Source organism: Balaenoptera borealis, assembly GCF_965194805.1.
Source record: "Balaenoptera borealis genome assembly, chromosome: 8".
Classification (NCBI taxonomy): Eukaryota; Metazoa; Chordata; class Mammalia; order Artiodactyla; family Balaenopteridae; genus Balaenoptera; species Balaenoptera borealis.
Window position 1 is genome coordinate 68,013,830 of NC_138865.1, and position 20,529 is coordinate 68,034,358.

Consider the following 20,529-nt stretch of genomic DNA (forward strand, 5'->3'; position numbering starts at 1 on the left):
TGACTCCCTGGTGCACGGGAAGGACTATGTGCTTGATCGCGTAGAGAGGGAGACACAAGCTCGGCCTTCGAATTGGCCAGCCTGGTGACCAGCGAGCCCGTCCCCCCTTCCCCCTCCCTCGCTCACACTCAGGAAGCAGCTGCCTACAGGCCGGCCCTCGCGGCCGCACACACATCCACTCTCCTCCCAGGCCGCCTCCCTCCCTCCCCCCTCCCTCCCTCTTCCCCCTTCCCCTCTCCCTGCAGCCGCGTCCACACTGCGCCGCCAGGGCAGCCCAGAGCGTGGCGCGCACGGGCACCAGCGCTGGGGCCGCCACCACTGCCCCTCCCTGCAGCCTCGTTCGCTGCCCGCAGCCGTCTAGGCTCGCACCAGCGTCCTCCCGACGGAACCCGCCGAAAGCAATTAGCCAGCATCCCGCGCCGGCCCCCAGACGCACCCCCAGGCCCAGGGCGAGGATGAACAGGACGCGCGAGGCACAAAGTCGAAAGTCAACTTTTTAAAGATATTATTTGCTCCGTGTGTGTGTGTGTGTGTGTGTGTGTGTGTGTGTGTGTATGCGCGCGCGCGCGGGGGGGGGGCGGCAGAATGAGCTGATGCCGAGGGTACAGCCACCCCACTTCTGCCCCCTCCTCCCCCTGCCGCCGCTGCCCTAGCACACGCGCGCGCACACACGGCACTTGGGCCGGGTTTCCGCGCTCTGTCCCCCTGCTTGGATGGGAGTTTTCATTTCCGAAGGAGGCAGAGCCGGGGGAGCGCGCTGAAGGGCTGGAGCCCCAAGTTTCTCCTCGCCAGCGCTGGCCGCCCGCTGTCACTCGCTCAGGCTGGCCGGGGGAAGGGACCCGCACGCCAGGCTTTGTTGTGGAAATCCCGGTTACCTGGTAAGTGGATGCCATAGGAACTTTGCTCGCAGGCGAGAGACGGGAGAAGCCGGGCGCTTGAGAATGCGGGGGAGTTGCAACGCTCAGAGATACAAACTAGGTATTAGAACTGTTTCCACGCTGAGCGGGTGGCGTTCGCTCAGGTTTAAGAGTACGTGCACTCCAACACCCAGATTCTCTAAAAGATCTGTTTACTGAGATAGATAGCAATTCTCAATTAGGAGTCAAGCTGTGTTCTTGTCAGTTGCCTAAAAGCGTCGACTGAAGAAGACGGAGAGGAAATCAACAAGGTTTTAAAGTTTTTCTAATGAGTAAGACTTTTTTTGTTTTTGGCTTTTCTTCTAAACTATAGGGTCCAGAAGGCTACAAAATCAGGGCAAGTTACGGAACGCAAGGGCATGGTTGTGCACGCCACCCATGAGTCCCCACTGAAGGGAAACTTCGGAGAAGTGGGAATTGATGGGTTGACATGAGGTCTCTCGCGCTCACCGGGCTTTAGTTGCCTTTGCCAGTTCCACGTGTTTGTGGAGCTCTAACGAAGGCTGTTTTCCATGCTGTGCCTCACCCAAGCCCATGTCCCTCCCCATTGCTCCGGAGGTCCTCCGGTAGGGGGTACATTAACTCCTCTTGGGGACAGATCCAGCGACTCGCAGCCGCCAGGTCTTGTAACTGTAACTATAAACCCATGCCGCAAAATGCACAGATTCAGACGCGCACACTCCCCACCAGGTTTGTCACCTCGCGTTTACATTTTTATAGGGCCCGACAAAATGTCAGCACTGTTTGGAAAATGTCTCAGTCTCGGGGACTTTGTCCTGCGCACAACTCCAGTCCCTATAAATGACCCTGTGTGTATTTTGAAGTCGCCCGAGGCCGCTTTCTGGAAAGCGTGAGTGAGCAGCCGGCTTTCTCCTAAACACACACCTTGCCCAGAGCGACACTTCCAAGTTACTCACTGGAGTTGACAAGTCACTTCGGTGATGAGGAAGTCACCCAAATGTCTGGAAAACTTGGCCCTGACGGATTTGTCATCCTATGGATGATTCAATTAGGTACCTGTAGGGAGAAACTTTATGAAAGGTCATTTCTGGCTTCCCGAGTCGCACCCTCGACTTGGGGGTGTCTAAGAGGCAAGAAGTGAAAGAACAAGGATTAGGACGATAGCTGGGTGGGGGCTCCGGGCCGGCGGGAGCGTGCGCTCCCGGGAGCGGCGAGCAGGCTGCGACTTCCTCGGGATCCGGGATTGGGCCGGGCAGCGCGCTGCTCCCTGCCTCTTGGACTTCCCAGCCGCGGGCCAGCCGAGCGCTCATTCGGCCCCGACTTACTCAGGACTGGGTTGCACAACAGGAAGCCTGCACGAGTTTGTTTTGTTTTGTTGCGCTCGCTTGCGGACAAGGCCGAGGGTTAGGGGCAGAGGCGGCCAGGGAGTAACGGGGTCGCAGCAGCGCGTCCCCAGCAGGGCTTTGTCGCCTCTGCCCCCCCGGACCCGCCCCTCACTCCGCGCCAGAGAGCCGAGGGGCACGGTCCTCGGATCCCCGGTGGCCAAGATAGGGGGGTCATGAGCAGATAAGGGCTGCCCTTCTCCTGTCCTGCCCCACACGCTTCTCCTTCGCCCGGCGGGTCCCAGGCACCTCTCCCGACCTCTCCAGCCCTCCTTCCTGCTGGAGAGCCCCCCCCCCCCCCTCGGTATTCCTCACCCTCTTGCTAGGCTTTCCCGGACATCAGCTGGGCCCTCATCCCAGCAGCATCTAAACCCAGGGCAGGGGGTGGGAGTGGAGGGTACTTCCGGAAACGCAGGGACTTGATAGCTGGAATTGCAGCCCCTTATTTCAGAGAAGAGGGCTTTGCACCCTCTCCCCACCTACTTGCAGGACATAGCGTCGCCCCAGAGTTTGGGCCTGGGGCTCTGGAGTTTGAGAAGAGGAATGTTCTGCAGCTCCCCCCAGTGGACCAGTTCCCTTTAGGTTGTGGAAAGAGGGAATCTCAAGTATGATGGGATCTTGGTGATCACCTACGGATGAGGAAACAGACCCAGAGAGTTTTAGGAGTTTTGCCCAGGGCCTCAGAGCCAGTTGTCACAGTCGCAGGGCAGACACTCAAGTTTCCCAATTCCCAGTTCAGAGAGCATTCCTTGGCCGGAAGGTGAACTCAAGACAAATGCAGAGTCTCATTCTGTCCCTTCTGAAAGCTTTGATGAGTCATGATTTCTGCCTTGGGAGTTAGCCAGACGTCTGTTTCCCTCTCTGTAACATTTCTGACTGGACCTCCCTTTTTACATAAATGGGGAAACTTTTTTTTTTTTGTATAAAATTGATTTATATTGGTTTAAATTTTCCCGTTCCTTCTCTTCTCCCTCCTTCAAGTTTGCTTACAGTGAAGTGTGAAACAGGTGCAACCAGCAAAAGTTTGTAGAAAAAGGATCTGCCACAATGAATGTTTGAAGCCACTTAGAGACAGGAGAGTGTGATGTTATTTTTGCAGTTGGGAACTATTGAAGTTTAATGATCTCCTTTGAATGCTTTACAGTTTTCATATGTTTTCACTAGTTGTCTATGCAGCCAGATTAGCCCTAACACTACCTTGGAAAGGAAGAGTGGGGGATTTCTTTTCCAGTTACTTTCAAACACCTTTCCTTGTTGGTAGTTGAAGTCCTTTCCTTTGTTACCCAGAGGACTCAGTAATCCTGCAGTGTGAATAGTTAAATCTAATTGCTGCTGTAACTCCATCTCTCCTTGGTTCACATTAGGCCAGTTTGAGAGAGCATCTTTTCTCTGGTTCCCGATACCATACAAGTTCCTTAATAGTAAAGGGTTTGTCAGAAATTGAATACTTGGGGGGTCGGTTGGTTTGCTTGGGAGGAACTGATCATGTACCAGCCCTGCCTTCATTTATATGGCAGAAAGTGGTCTTTCCATCATTTCAGAAGAGAGCTCAGTGTTCTCAGTCTTTTTTCTCTGAGTGTTCTTTCCTGCTAGTAAATTAATTTGAGGACGTTCTTTCCAGTGTTGTCTCTCTCATATTGTAGTTATTGATCTCTGGAGTTGGAATGTTAATTTGTAGTTCTTCCAGAGTATAGAAGGAGTACTTCTTGAAGGAGATAATTCAGGAAGTGGCATCCTGTGCACATTCTCTTCCATGGAGAAGTCATTTTCTGTGTAATTATTTTCTGTAGAGGATATTATAAGGAAGATTGAAATACAAGACTTAACATTTAACTTTTCTCAAAGTTTGGTTGGCTCATAGACTCAATCAGGACTGAAAATAAATTTAAAACATAAATAAATGGCACATAGGAAATCTGTGCAATATAACCATGCTGCCTTACTCTTTCCAGGAGGATGAAACTTACAATAAAGTCTTTGAAATGACATTAACATGTAGTTTGATTAAAAGATGCTCAAATTCCAAGTTTTCCTAGTTTTCCACTTACTTTAGGCAGAGTTGACACAAAGTCCAAAATTTTTATTGAGATAAAATATTTTTATTGAGATAAAATAAAATATTGATAAAGTACATACATCTTAAGCTTGATGAATTTTCACAAACTGAGCACAACTGAATAACTAGCATCTGGATTAAGAAATGGAACATTACCAACACCCCAGAAACATCACTCTTACTCTCTTCTCATCACTATCTTCCCCCAGCCCTTCCAGTCACTGTGTTCTCCTCAAGAGTAATGACTGCCTTAACTTCTAAGAGATGTAATAATGTTGCCCGTCTTTTTAATACCTTATGTAAATGGGATAATTCAATATGCACCCTTGGGTCTGGCTTCTTTCACTGATATAACAACCTTTTAGTAGGTCAAATAATTTGGACTCCCCTTTAAAGTTTAGGGGAACATTTTGGCTTGCAGAAATTGGTTGGTCAGGCGTTACTTAATATGACAGAATTAAGGAAAAACGCTGACAGAAGCAGAAGCCCTATTCTCCATCCTAATGACTGTCTGATTAGGGAGACTGAACATGAGTGAAGCTGTAGAGTGAAGCCAGCTTAGGGTGAGCAAGGAGAATGCTGAGGAGCAGCTACCACCATGACAGCCCAGAATGCATTCGGCAGTCTCTCTGTTAGGGACAGCAACACCCCCCCCCACCCGCCCCCCGCAAAGAAGCGCCTGGGTGAAAGTACTGAAATGACTGTATTTGTTTTGTGACTTTTAGTTAGGATTTCTCATTGTTCACGAGTATGCCAAGGTAAAGACAAGAATAATATGCCGGCTCAGAAGAGTGAGATGGAGTTTTTATGCTGCTTTGTTCTAATAAAGAAAGGAATAGACTAGGAGGAATAGACCAGGAAGCACACAACTGTAATTAAACTGGTTCCACAAGGCACAGAGCGTAAGGTCCATGATTTTATGGTCACACCTTACTTAGACTATATTTATTCAGGCAATAAATTATAAATATAGGATATTAATATATAAATATATAATTATATATTTCATTTATACCATGCTTTTCAGTATAAATAAGCAGTACAGTGTGATAAATATAAATATAAATATATGTGCATAAATGTATATGAAAAGTCAATATGTATGACACAGGTAGTGTGAAAAATATAAATATATAGGTATAAAATAATCTGTGTACCTCTAAGGGCTGGGGAGAGTTCAAAGGTAATTTAGACACAGTCCTAAAACTTAAAGAAATTAGAATTTAGACAGGAAGATGAAACATAGGCAAATAACTATAAGGCAATGCAGAAAGTTATGAATGTTAAAGGAGGTGTACATAGAGTGGAGTAGTCAACATTTATTGGATCCTTCTATGTACCAGACACTGTGCTAAACAAGTAACGTGCATTATCTCATTTAATATTCTGTAATGCTGTGAGCTAGGTACAACAGTGTAATTCTCACCATTTTACAGATCAGAGACAGAGGGATTAAGAGAGGATCAGAGAAGGCCTAAGGTGGGGTGGGCCTGGAGGTTGAATAGAATCTGGATTTGGGGAAACAGAGGGCAAAAGAAGGGAGGAGGGGAAACACCACTCAGGTGGACTCAAAGGCAATATGTAGGATGAACAGAAACAAGGATCTAATCATGTTCTACTTTGGGAACAAAATCAGGGGATTTATTTGTAAAACTGGAATCATGAAGGCTCTAAGTAGTTGAGAGCAGACTTGAAGTAAAGAAAGCTTGTGGGGGCCATTCTTGTCTGACATGATCTCTTCAGGCCAAGAATGGGAACAACTACACATTCCTTCAGCTGCAGCAAGCCTTGCTGAACTGCAGATGGGCAGATAGGATTACAGTGCAAGATCAGACCCTGTCCCAGGCTACTTGATAAAAAGGTCAGGCTCTCTCAATGTCAGTTATTTCGGAAGTTCTGAGCCACATCTATGAAGTTTCATTTCTAGGCCTGCTGAATACTGTACACACAAAACTAACCAGATGCCAGGCCTATGTATGAATTCTTGTTATTCCTGTGTGTGAAGAAATGGATTAATGTTTTCTCAACCTTTGCAGCATGACCAATAGATTCCACTTCTGTCTGTAACTTGACTGAGTCATTCATGTAGGGTTTTTTTTTTTTTTTTTAAATAAATATGTTGTCATGTTGGTTAAGGGCCTAGTCATTGTTGTGGACATTCATACTTCTGCAGTGATGTCACTGAACATAATTTTAACTTGTATAAAACTTCTGTCTACCAACAGCTAAAAATAGTTACATTGGTTACTTTTAAGCAATAACTACACTGAAGGAAAGAAATCACTCAGTTACACAAGTGATAGGGATAATTTAATATATTTGAATATTTTGTTTAATGAGTGCTGAATTCAATTTATTTCTAGAATCTTCCATAGGTAGATGTTTATTATCCTTTAGAACGTATAGTGAGTTTTAGCTTTGCAAATAGCTATTCACATGGGCTGAGTAGTTATTTATACATACTAGGTGACAAAGAATGTACTTTCATTTGCCATATTTTACAACCTGTGTATCTCCTTGTGTGAGGATGGATTTTTTTTTTTTTTTTTAAAGAAAAATCTCCAGCCAGTTACTTTTCTTTTCTATTTCTGAAGAAGGCTTTGTGTCTCGAACCATGGCCATGTGGTGTTTGTTCACTCTTTGCAATTCAGGTAATTAATTCAGTGGTGACATCACTGGGAATGTGTTCGTTTTTCCATTTCAAATTCCTCTTCATAGGGTCTGATGGTTAACTCGTATTAAGAACAGATTTCAAAAAAACTCAGTTCTCAAAGGCAGTTAGTTATGTGTTAATTTATACTTTCCCTCTTTATCACTGTAAAAGTGAAGTTTTATTCCAGGGAAGGTCATGTACCCTTTACAACCAGGAAGATATAAAATTGTCAGTCATTTTGATCCTGATTCTGTTAGTCAGTTGGTTAATTGATATTTGTAGAGCACAGTTGATCAGTTGATACTAAATAAAAGATAAAGTGAAAGATAACAGTGGTAGGAGTGTAGCTTTGTGTGATTTAAGCCTTATTTTTCATAAAGCTAAAAATGTCAAACATTTAGATCTTTTCTTCATTACGGCTGTATTACGGTATTTGTTTTACTTTGGTTGTTCAATTCTGTCTATGTCTACAGATATTCCTGGTAAGTACCTGGGCAGGCAGATAGTCCAAATGCTTCCATAACAGTAGCTTTTATGCTTTTTTGTCTGTAACCCACCAGAAAATATATTTTTTATCTTACCCAGAATACACTATATGCATATAGATATGCAGACATATACACCCACAAATCATTAAAAGGAAACAATTCTTAACCATTAATATATTTGATGCACATTGATAGCTTCTATTTTATTCTAGTTGGTTCTATTTCATTAAAAAAATGTTTTGCCATTGAATAATTGATTTCAGGGCTCACCAATGGATTGCCATCAATTTGAAAAACAGTGCTTTAGACACATTACTTTGTTAAACATAGATCTAGGAACTTATGGCCCGTATTCACCTTGGGCCAGTGCATGGGTCAAGGCATGGTTACCTTTCTGAACTTACCTATGTTTGTCTCAAAAATCTTTTTGGTTTCAAGTTTGTTCTCATTCTGTGTGATTTCTTGCAGCTGACTAAGGGAATCCCTAACTATCCCCCTCTCTGTTGCTGTTTTTTGGTAGGGCCATATTTTTCTAGAACTTTCTGTACTCATTGATGAGTTCATGACTGAGGCAAAGTTGATGAAACACTTGTAGGTAATTGCTACTAAAAATAGTGACATTTAGTAAGTTAGGGGGATATGAGAGTTGCATAGATGCATTGAAGTGTGGAAAGTAGATTCTAAGAGAGGTTATTGGACTTCTAATAATGCCCTCCAGCAGTATTTTCCTGAAGGTTCTGAATTTCTTCCAGAAATCCGTAATCACTAGCATCGTGTGGAATGTTCTCAATGCTGCTTCTCATTTTTAAGTTAGGATTAACTAACTACAGAATAAATTCCTGCATTAGATTTGGTCATTTTTTAGCACTCCCTTCCCCTCCCCTCCACTCTCCTCTCCTTCTTTCTGTCCCTCTTCTCCCTTTCCCTTCCCTTCCTTTCCTCAGTGTCCTGTCCATATTTACTACCCACATTTTTAGTATTGTAGCCACTAATTTGATTAAAAAGGCACTGCCAGATATTTTACTCCATAAATTTAGGGAAGATTATTTTTATTTTTGAGAAAATTTTATATAAAAAAGTTAAAATGTGTATATCTCTAATTTGATAGCAAAGGGTTGTAATCACAGATTAAAACAGAGTCAGGAATTCTATTAGATGGGATCCATAAGTTCATTATATTATCTTTTCTGAGTGGTCTTTGGTAGAATGGTCTTGAATTTCTGAAGGGAACACTGATCTGTCTTCATACTTTTAAGTGAAGTATGGTATAACTCAAAGCTAAACTTCTTTGATTTCATTTTATTGGTGATTATATTGCTTGAGTAATAGCTATAAACATCTTAGTATTCAAAATAAATATGTTAATATTCTCAAATTACCTATATTAGACCTTGGGAGTGCCCAAGTGACTATATGGTCTATATGTACTGGTTACAAGGTGTAACCAACCTAAGTTTCCACTCCACATCCCAAATGTGGAATTATTCCATCCCTGTTTCTGTGTAACTTCTGTTGTAAAGTCTGTGAGTCTGTCAGTCTCACTGTATAAAGATATGAAAACACAGAAATGATCAACTAAACTTTGTTGCTGGTTACTTAATATACTCTAAATTTAGAGAAATGATATTGTATACATCCAATGCATTTCCTCTATAGTATCCTCCAGCTTCACAGGCACATGTTTGCACTTTCCTCTTGTTAAAATTGCAGACAAGAATAATTTTGATTTATTGGTGACATCTAATATAGCTGTGTTTATATTGTTGCCAATAAAATGACTTACACGATTGGTTTTTGTTTATACAATCTTTTCTGAGGAGTCAGTCACCTGTGTTAGGACAAGGTACATTCTGCTTATTAAAATGAACTCCTAGGATCTAAGAACATTCAGCTCTATCTGTCCTTGATTGAATTGCAAAATGTGCTTCACACTGCAGCCGTGCATGAGAATAACTTATATTATCTATCAATAGGCTTTTCATTTCTATATTCTTGTGGCTACAGAGCTGTAACTAGAGAAACCCATGGGAATAGCACGGGCCTATTAGCGATCAAGGCAGTGATGTTGAAAAGGCAATGTTAATGAAATTATACAATCATTAACCCAAAGGGGGAAAAATAAAAAGAATCAATAAAAACTCTATTTTAGATGGTTTAGACATATATATATAAGAAGCCAGCCCAGGAGCAGTTTGTTTGCTGACCAGCATTTCGTGTCTCATTATCAGGTTTTCTATGCAGGGTAAGAAATGCTTGTGGCATAAGGAATGGAAAATGTAACAAAGGCTAAATGTAGCCTAAGGAAATGAAATGATGTATGAAAATTAATAATTAACTGGCTCATCAGATGAATTATGACTCTAGATGAGTCTATTAATAATATTAACTAAGAAAGGGCTTTTGGCTGTAAATAGACATTATGGAACTCGTGTTTTTGGAATTTTCTTGAAGGGATGAGTTAACATTGTTCTGTGTAATCTTTTAATCCACAAGGCACAGTGCCTCGAGCTTTGGGTAGAAGGTAGAGTCATGATCTTGTATTTTGATTAAAGTCATAGCTTTTCCAGAAATCTAATGAAATTATCATTAAGTGATTTTGTGCCTTGGTTTCCTTAGGAGTTAAGTAACTTCCTCTCTGACTTGACTTACAAGAATGTGTTTTAAGAATTTTCAAGTGGCCGAAAGGAAAGATTTATTAACCTATGTTGACTCATATAGCAGAATGAATGAACATTTTCATTGTTTGAACCAAAGGAGTATTAAAAATCTAAATGTATTAATATGTCAGATCCGAAGTACCCTAAATTTATACTTCCAGGCGTTCCATGCTTTTTCTTTTTCTTCCTTTTTTCTGTTGATGCCTGGGTTTAGAGTAGTTGGATGGAGGACAGAGGAGAAAGTAATGGTGGAGAACTTGATTAAGTTTTTAAATAGAAAGATGCTCTTCCAGTGGAATCCTACCAGTCAGGTTTTGATAGTGATTAGTTGTGATTTTACTTTCTGGCAAAGTGTAGGAAAATTTGACCCCAGTGTTCATTTTTCAAGGTGGGTGTTGTCTTTCAGCACATCGCTGATGTGATGGAGACAGTAGAGATTACTGTTATTTTTGCTTTCATATACACCCAATCCCTTTGATTTAAGTGCCATAGGTATAAAAATCTACATATTTATCCTTCATCATAGTTAATGAGTATTTTCCATAATCTTCCTTTTCTTAATTATCTGGAAGAACAAAATTTCAAGTGATTATCACCAAATTCTTCATTTTGTGGATGAAAAACTGTCCAGAGATGTTATAAATGATTTGCCACAATTAGAACTCAGGTGTCCTAACTTCTAGTTGAGTACTCTGTTCACTCCGACTCAGTGAGGATGGGTCTTTCTTAAAAGTTAGCTGTTTATTCCTTTTTTGTTACCAAGTGAGCTTAGAATTATATATGATCATATGACCTGGCCAAAATGCACGTAAAATATTATATAATATGAATAAACAAATTGATTTTTAAATTCTGGTGTCTAATGCTTAAAAAATCCGTTGGTGTAATTAATGCGAAAACTGGATTATTTGGCATATTTTCTCATACAGTTTATTTTATTTTTGTCTTGAGGCTGGTTTTTCTCAGCTCACACACCATTGACCTATTGGTTTTTCTTTATGGTATTAATCACTTTACTTTCTGGCTATTGCTTTTTTAGTAATAAAATTTAAGTACATTTTTGTTGTTGTTTTTACTTTCACCCTAAAGCTATTTAAAACAGGAGCGTGGTTTATAAAAAATAAAAATAAAATAAATATCTGGGCAGGTATGAGTTCTGATAATTAAGTTCTCAGTTCTTTAATTATTTTTCCTTGTTACAAACTCACCTTCTTAATGATCTAACCTAATGCTAAGTACTTACATGTTTTTACCCAGATTTTTCATGAGAATTCCTGCTATATATGATCTTGCTGCCAAAATCGACTCCCTTATTTTTAAAAAACCTGGAAATGGGCATAGTCTGCAAATCTGCAGAAACTTGTCACTTGGCCCATGGTCTTAGTGACTCATATTTCCAGTCATATTGGATAATTCCTCATTTTCAACAAATTGCCAATACAACATATTTATTTTGCCTTTTTTTTTTTTTTTTGGTTGGTACTGAATAAGTGCTTTCTTCTGCAGGGTTCAAAGTGCCTCAGAAAACACTGTTTTTTTCAATGAATGGAGAATAGATGGCCAGTATCATCTGGCAAAGTACAGAGACATTAAATGACTCTTGCCCACAATCAACCAGTGAATCAACAGACCAGCTGGTAGTATACTTGAATTCTTCTAAATGGATGCAGCAGAAAAGGCATTGGAATTTTTTCAGCATTAAAAAAAAAACTTACAGCCAGTCTGATACCAGGGTTCATTTCTTATTGTTCCATAAACAAACTTAAATGATGCAGTTTTGGATAATCTGCATTAGATTTATTTGTCCCTTCTTGGCCACTGTAGTGGAGGGAAGGACAGGAGTGAGACCTAGGATTGTTTCCGAGGAGGCATGTCAGTATTAAATGTGGCAGACTGATAGAATTCTTAATAAAATGGAGACTTGATAAAGGTGAAGAAAACATTCCAGATTTATATTGTTGGTAATTTTGGAAGTTCCTCAACATATGGGCATACACAGTCAACTTTGCAGAAGGCACAGTGAGTGCTTGGCTTTAAAATTAAATACTACAGGTTTCCCCTGCTATCTGAAAGTAGAGTGTTCCTATGAAATCTTTCATCAGCTGAAATGGCATAAAACAAAGAAGCAATTACCTTAGGACACATGTTGCTAAGGGATGCACAAAATAAACTGAGATAAAGCACAGATGCTCACAGACCCAGTTCAACGCTCTGGAGGCTTGAAGTTGAGATGCTGAGCATAGTTCCCAGCGAAGGAGCACTCTCACTGCTTGGGGTGAGTACTGCCTCTATAATGGCCCCCTGCAGAACAAATGCTAAAGCTGTTTTTGCTTTTCACCTTTTTTCATAAAAGTGAAAATCCTCCTCAAATTTCTTTTGGTTAGTGAAAACAGGTAGTTAGGTAAGTTTTGTAAAAGCAAAGTGGCGTAAGTTGAAATGTTGAAAAGCAAGGGATACCTGTATTTTTTATTTTCTAAAACAATAAAAAAAAAATTCTTCACAAAAGGTTTGCTGTCCTTGATATCTTGTACTTGATGATTTATGGAGCATTCATTTGGGAGTTGAGTTGGAAATATTCGTCTAAGACATTGAGTGGATCATAGAGAAAAAGTAGGAATCATCCAGTTCAGGATATCTGGCCATTACTACTTTGCACTCAGTCTGTATTTCTTGTGTTTGTTCGGCTTTGGCTTCTTTCCATGACTGTCATGTCTGTATAAAAGAATACAGATTGTGACTATGTCGGTCATTTATTTGGAGTAGTGGCACTTAGTCACGTTATTACACATATTTTGGGGAACTGTTGATCAAGGGAGGAAAAGGCCTTTCCTAACGATTTATAACCAGGGAGTACTGACATTATTATATATGGATGGATGATGATGTCCTGTGGCCATGTCACTACTTTTGGTTCTCCCTCTGCCACTTGAGGAAGGGAGTGGTAGGATGGCAGATGGAAGCTTCATGGAACTACTGTCAGTTTACTGTGTGTGGTGCATGATGAACATACTCGCCTTTAGAAGGGTTGTTTTGTCCTTATGCTTTCCATATAGCGTTTCACACAGGCTTTTCCTTTTCTAGGATCTTACTGGAAGGTGAGAGTATTGTGATGTTGATTCTATTTCCATCCTTATAACTCAGGATCAGTATAGAACCAAGACTCTAACGCTGCTGTGAATATTTGGATATATGGATATATGAAGCCTTTGTGAGATTCCCATGCCTATCTTTATCCTTTGTAAATCTAGGGACTGTGAAAAAGATTGCTCATAGAGTAAAAATCTGACATGGTTTAATGTCCTCATAATCTCTTTTAGAGGTTATATCGGCTTTTAAAAATTTTTTTTTAATTAATTTATTTTTGGCTGCACTGGGTCTTGGTTGCTGTGCAGCTTTCTCTAGTTGCGGTGAGCGGGGGCTACTCTTCGTTGCGGTGTGCGGGCCTCTCATTGCGGTGGCTTCTCCTCTTGCGGAGCACGGGCTCTAGGCGCGCGGGCTCTCGTAGTTGTGGCTCACGGGCTCTAGAGCACAGGCTCAGTAGTTGTGGCGCATGGGCTTAGTTGCTCCGCGGCATGTGGGATCTTCCCGGACCAGAACTCGAACCCATGTTCCCTGCATTGGCAGGCGGATTCTTAACCACTGCACCACCAGGGAAGCCCTGTGTTGGCTTTTTGTTTGTTTACTGGAATCTTTGAAGCACTAGTCTCACAGCTCATGAAGGTGATGCTTTTGGGTTTCCCAGGATGCACTGTAGCAAATGTGAACTAGTGCAGACAAATCCTCTACGGAGCAAAATAAGTTTCATTTTGCAAGCTGGCACCAGTAGATTGGATATAGTTGCCAAGAGCACCGTATTGAGAAGGGTTCAGTGGCAAAAAAAACAATGCAGTGATCCATAATCCATGTCTACCACGAGTGCAGGAGGGGAGAGTGCCTGCCAATGAACCATGTATTCGATAACCCTGTTCTACATAAAAGACCGTTTTGCTGAGAGTGCTTCTTTTCTTCCTGATATGAATGCTACACAGGTTGAAAACTCATTGTAATTTATTTTCCTTTTTACTTTTAAAAATGCCTGCATTTATTTTTTTAAACAGGCTAATAAACCACACCATGGATAACTTATTGGACTTTGACTGAAAGGAATCATTAGTGTCATTGGATATTTGACCAACCTGGCTACAGGTTTTGTCAGAATGAATGGAAGGTCATGCAGCATGAATCTCCACCGGACATCAGGAACCCCACAGGGGCCTGGGATGGTCAGTGGCCAACACATTCCTCCCATTCGAGCCCACTCGGGGACTCCTGGCCCCTCGTCCTGTGGCAGCACACCAAGCCCTGCCATTGGAAGCCTTGCTAACAGCCTCCATCTCAAGATGCCCTCAGGAGGAGGGATGGCTCCTCAGAGCAACATGAATGAGAGCCCCATCCATCTGCCTGCCTTGAGCCCCAGGAGACAAGTGCTCACCAGTGGGAAGCCACGTTTCCAGGTCACCCAGACTGGAGGCATGTCAGGGCCACACACTTTAAAGCCAAAGCAACAGGAGTTTGGAAGCCCCTTTCCTCCAAAATCTGGGAAAGGTAGGATTGTCTTTTTGGGATCTTTTAAAAGTGGACACTATTTTTTTTCTCCTCCTTGTCTCTTCTCTGCCAGCAAATCCAATGGAAAAATACATGATTCAGTGTCAGGGTCAAAGTTGATAGTCTCATAATGATATGTAGCTTTCTAGGAAAGGATGTGGACGTGTACACATGTACATACTTGTGAGGGTGAGGGCACCACAGTGGTAAATGTGTCATCTCATGGGACTGTGAAATAGAGTGGAAGATGAGATAGAAAGATTGGAAACAGGGAGGTAGGGTGGGTGGTGGCAGAGGAAGGGCAAGAGCAAGTTTAGTATGATCCTGCCCTCTGGATACACAAAGCTCTGCCTTGGCTTACCAGGGGCTGGATTCTGCAGGCCATGGAGGAGATGGGTGGCTGGAACTGTCATTATGTTAGTTGGATGCTAGAAGAAAGGTGGTGTTTGGAAGGAAAAGGATTAAAAAGGGAGAAATTTTAATAGCCAATAAAATGAGGAACTAGTACAGAAAATGATAAAAAATTATTCTAAGAGCAAAGCCTATAATTTAAAAAAATTTTTATTTATTTTTATTTATTCATTTTTGGCTGCATTGGGTCTTTGTTGCTGTGCGCAGGCTTTCTCTAGTTGCGGTGAGCAGGGGTGCTACTCTTCATTGCGGTGTGCATGCTTCTCCTTGTGGTGGCTTCTCTTGTTGCGGAGCACAGGCTCTAGGCATGCGGGCTTCAGTAGTTGTGGCACGAGGGCTCACTAGTTGTGGCTCACGGGCTCTAGAGCGCAGGCTCAGTAGTGGTGGCGCACGGGCTTAGTTGCTCCGTGGCATATGGGATCTTCCTGGACCAGGGATCGAACCCGTGTCCCCTGCATCGGCAGGTGGATTCTTAACCACTGCACCACCAGGGAAGTCCCTAAACCTATAATTTTTATAATACAGCTAGTGACGAGAGAAGGCAGCTAGAAGAGTATAATGAAAAGATGTATTTTTGTGCTTGTTGAGAACTAGAAAAAACTTGTTAATTTGAAATGCAGAGAGAATGCTTTTAATTCAGCAGTGTTTGAATTACCATACGTTTTAAATTAAGAATAGTTTTTGGAGAATAACAAATTATTTGAGTGACATGCTCTCTCTAGAAACTGTTGTTGACTTAATGAGGTTATATTGCTAATGATATGTGTATTGGGTCTAGAAAAAGAAGGAGTATGTATCCCATGTAAAATATAGCTTTGTTATATAAAATAGCACGATTATATATTCCTTTAGGTATTTTTAGCATTTAGTTTTAAATGTTTATACTAAGTGTTTATACCACCAAATAACATTACTAGCAGCCTTGTGAGTAGCCATTCACCCAGTTAACTCATAACTTATCCAATTATGATGAATAATGATTTATATCAGGCAAGTAACCCAAAAGTTGTTTGTTTTAGTGTCTGTGTATTTCTGTTTATGGAGAAGTTGATATAAATGGGTAGATTAAAAAAAAAAAAAGTAAACATGTGTAACTTTTTTCTTTTCTTTTTTTACTTACTTTGGTGTAGGCTTGGTTTTGAGGTGTTTTATTTCTCAGAGCTACTGATATTTAGTGTAAGTATAGGAAAAATTTTCCCTGGGGGCTGCATCTAAAATAGCTCTGTCATTGTCGGGTTGCTATGTTCATGACATGGCAAGCTAAGGTTCTTAATGTCAAGCTCATGTGTTTGTATTTTCAGGGACTGAGGCCCAGTAAAATCTTTCAGCTCATGCTTGACTAGTGAACTGTAGCTTGCTTTTATATATCCTTGTGTTTGAAATCCTGACTGGTAATAATAATGGTGATAATATTAATAACTTGCACTTATTATATCATAACTTAGCATGTGTCAGGCACCACGTTAAGTGCTTTCCAATACATAGTCTCAGTTATTCCTCACGACAGCCCTGAGTTGTATGCTATTTTTGATTAACTGATAAGGGAACTAAGGTCTAGAAAGAATAAGTAACATAAGCCCTGCCAGGCAATAAGGAGTTTGGGAATATTACCTTAATAGTGATTAGAAGTGGTTATAATTATAATCGTAGTTTATAAAAAATGCTTCAGGTACTTAAGGAATAACGAACTCTCAGGGTTAATACATCTTGGAACTCATGTAAAAATTAGCACTGCTTCCTGATTCTCTTCTTTTCTGTTTTCTGGCTCCTTGCTCAGCTTACAAGTTTGCAGTGCCTGTTCTGGATCTGCATGATTGGGACATGCATGGGCATGGGTAAGGGGTTGAGGACAACTGTATTATTATTCCCCCTTGCCTTGCAGCTTGGATACCGCTAGTGGTCTGGATGGTGCCAGGAGTGGCTGAATGTGTCCCTTTCAGATCTTGGATAACAATTCCTAAACTAAGCCAGTAACTGTTTGAGAATGGTGATCTGGGACTGTTTGAGCTTCATCCAATCATTTGCTCTACAAATAATTATTGAGCATATGTTATGGGTGAGCCACTGTTTTGGAGATATAATAGCCAATAAAACATAGTCCTGGCCCTCAAGGAGTTGAGAACTCAGAAAAAATAAATGGACAGTTAGAATAAAGCATAGTTAAGGCTCTGGTAGAGATACAGTCAGGGTGATGTGGCAACATTTGGAGGGGTTCCCAGCCAGTGCTTGAAAAGTGAATCTGGGAGGAGAGTAGGGTATCTAGGCAGACACCTGAAGGATGAGGAGCTAGCCTTACAGTCATGGAAGAGTATGTCCTCTGTGTGTGTGTGTGAAGGGGCAGGGGCTGTCTGGAACTTAGTCTGGGTAGGGAGAAAAGCACGCTCAAAACCTGGAGGGGAGAGATCATGGTGCATTTCATGGACTTCTATCTGGTTTCACATTGAGGGGAGGTGCAGAGACTCTGGTAAGAGATGAGGCTGGAAAAGAATAAGCAGTAGCCAGATGAAGGGTCATGAGTGCCATACCAAGGAGTTTGGATCTATCTTGAGGACACTGGCAAGCTGTGGAAGGATTTTAACCTAGGGGATGATGTGATAAACTTGAGGTTGACATCTCTCCCTGATTTTGCCACTGCTTTCCCATGCACTGTTGACAGTGTCATGATCCAAAAGGATAAGTGCCAAAGAACCTGTGACTCTGTGGGTGTATTAGGGTTCTCCAGAGAAACAGAACCAATAGGAGGTGTATCTATTGATATATATCTATTTATTTTTCTGTATATCTCCGATAGAATAAGTTACCTGGGGATTGTCATACAGACAGACATCTGACTTTTTGAAGACTCGAAAATTTCCAGCGGGAGCCTCATGAGAAATATAAACTTGATTGTAATGTTTATGTTACTTAAGGATTGAGTTCTGCTCATATAAAAACTCAAATAACCATGGCTTTAACACTGTAGGGTGTGGTTCCCAAATAGTGTGCCGAGGGCACTGGGGTACCACAGGAGACTCAGAGGGAGCCACGAGATATTTTAAAGTTTGCGGGAAACATGGGATATGTGACATCCCTGAACACCAGGCAGACCACTAGTTTGAGGAGGCTTACAGTTTCACCATGAGATTGCAGTATGTTCTTTTTGATGATATTGTACCTTTGAGAAACTACATATTTGGTAGTTGTGATTAAAAAAAGCAAGTAGTTTGTACATTCATGTTCAGAGCAACATTTTTCACAATAGCTAAAGGTAGAAATAACCCAAGTATACATCAGTGTATGAATGGGTAAACAAAATGTGTCATATCTATACAATGGAATATTATTCAGCCTTCAAATGGAAGGAAATTCTGTTATATGCTACAACATGGATGAACCTTTAAGACATTATGCTAGTGAAATATGCCAGACACAAAAGGACAAATACTGTATGATTCCTCTTACATGAGGCTCCTAAAATAGTCATAGAGACAGGAAGTAGAATGGTGGTTACTGTGGATTAGGGGAGGAGAGAATGGGGAGCTATAGTTTAATGGGTACAGAGTTTCAGTTTGGGAAGCTGAAAAGTGGTGATGATTGTACAACAGTGTGAATATATTTAATGCCACTAAACTGTACACTTAAGAAATGGTTAAGATGGTAAATTTTATGTTATGTATATTTTACCACAATAAAAAAAGCACATACTAAGTGAAAATCAATGTGGACTAGGAGATGAAGGTGGTGATGTCCAATCTGATTCCAAGGTTTGAGAAGTAGTAGAAGGCATAATTGAAATGCACATCCCATTAGTAATTGTAGTTATTTAAAAATGAAATAAAAATGCTTTTTTAAAAATTGATGCGTTGTTTTTTCAGACAGCTAATAAGTTATTAGTACATAATTACTATTCAGTTATTGATACCTAACTACTTAATAAACAGAACTGTTAGGTGTTCCTTTTGGCCTGGGGCGCCATGAAAAAATTACCGAGACGCTAAGAATGCCATGAACTGAGAACATCTGGGACCCTATGTCATAGGAGTTCATTTGTCTCACAGAAAGAGCAAAGGTAGGTGATTGCTGCTAATAGTTAGAAGCTCAAGGAAGACAGGCCCAAGATCATGGAGCTTCCCTTAGTCTTTCCCTCTCGGTTGCACAGGGGCTGCCTCACTGCAGCATCTCTATGGGTTCTGTCTTCTGAGGAGGCTGAAGGAGGAAGGAAGAAGGACAAAAGGCAAAAAGTCAAAGGGGACTATTCCCCTGCAATCTACCTCCTTTAATTGGCTTTTTCAGGAGCCACACTCAACTACTTCCACTTAATTAGCCAATTGTACATAACTGATCTCTTAAATAAAACTTATTCTTGGTTCCTGAGTATATCTTTTTAAAAAAGTTAGATTTTGTCTTATATCATTTTGTATTACGTTCTATTGTATTTTACTTTTTAGCATTTGCCTCCTTTATCTCTCTCTCAAGTAAGTTGAGACACTTGCGAGTAGGTTGCAGACATTGTGACCCTTTACCCCAAAATTCCTAAGCAGGTATCTTTCATGCCATATAACTAACATACATTAATCATAACCAAGAAATATAGCTTTGATACAGCAGTATTATTTATAAACAGTTGTATCTTAAAATATAGTTCATATTCAGATTCACTATATATTTTACTTTACTTAATTATTACTTATAATATAAAGTATTATTTTCTTCCCCCTCTTATAATCTAGTGTTCTTTGTAGCCATTTTTTCCCCTAGCCATCTAGGATCTAATCAAAGATCATGCATTACATTTGGTTGTCATGTCTCTCTGGTGTCCTTTAATCTAGAATGGCCCTCTCCCCCTGCCTTATTTTTGTGTTTCATGACAAAATGTGTTGATACTTTTAAAGAGTTCAGGTCAGCTATCTTGTCTCACAATCTGATTTGTCTGTTCATCTCTTCATGGTTGGGTTCAGGTTAAACATTTTTGGCAGGAATACCACATAGGTGATTTGTGCACCACCCGTTGTGTCATACCAAGAAGCACTAAATCTATATTTATATCTAGATTTACTAAATCTTCATTTGTCCTAGTATTTGTGATGCTGCTTTTGGTTGTCTGTCTAAGGTGGTGTCACCAGATCTCTACATTGCAAAGGACACTTTTCAAAATTAACAAATAATCGTATGTGAATATCTTATTCTGTAACAGCCTTTCATAGCATTTATTGATGATCCTTGTCTGAATCAGTTATGCTGCTGATTGCATAATGGTTATTTTCTGATTTTATCATTCTTTCTAGGTTTATTATCTGGTATTCTTCTGGAAAGGAGAGCTTCTCTCCCTTCTCTTTTAGAGTCATTGCAGATTCATGCATTCTTTTAAAAAATTCACTGTGCTATAATTCACTACCATCACTGTTTTTTCTGATGCTCAAACTGTCCCAGAATTGGCCAGC

The 20,529-nt window shown here is 40.9% G+C and overlaps 1 long non-coding RNA gene across 2 annotated transcripts; it reads left to right on the forward strand.

The window, feature by feature from the left end:
* Positions 1–227: 227 nt before the first annotated feature.
* Positions 228–20,124, forward strand: LOC309634413. Of its 2 annotated transcripts, XR_014248078.1 has the most exons (3): positions 231–878; positions 14,212–14,698; positions 17,901–20,124. It is a non-coding gene; the product is annotated as an uncharacterized lncRNA (long non-coding RNA). The 2 variants fall into 2 exon arrangements; XR_014248077.1 differs by lacking the exon at positions 17,901–20,124 and having other exon boundaries at positions 228–878; positions 14,212–17,841.
* The last annotated feature ends 405 nt before the right edge of the window (positions 20,125–20,529 follow it).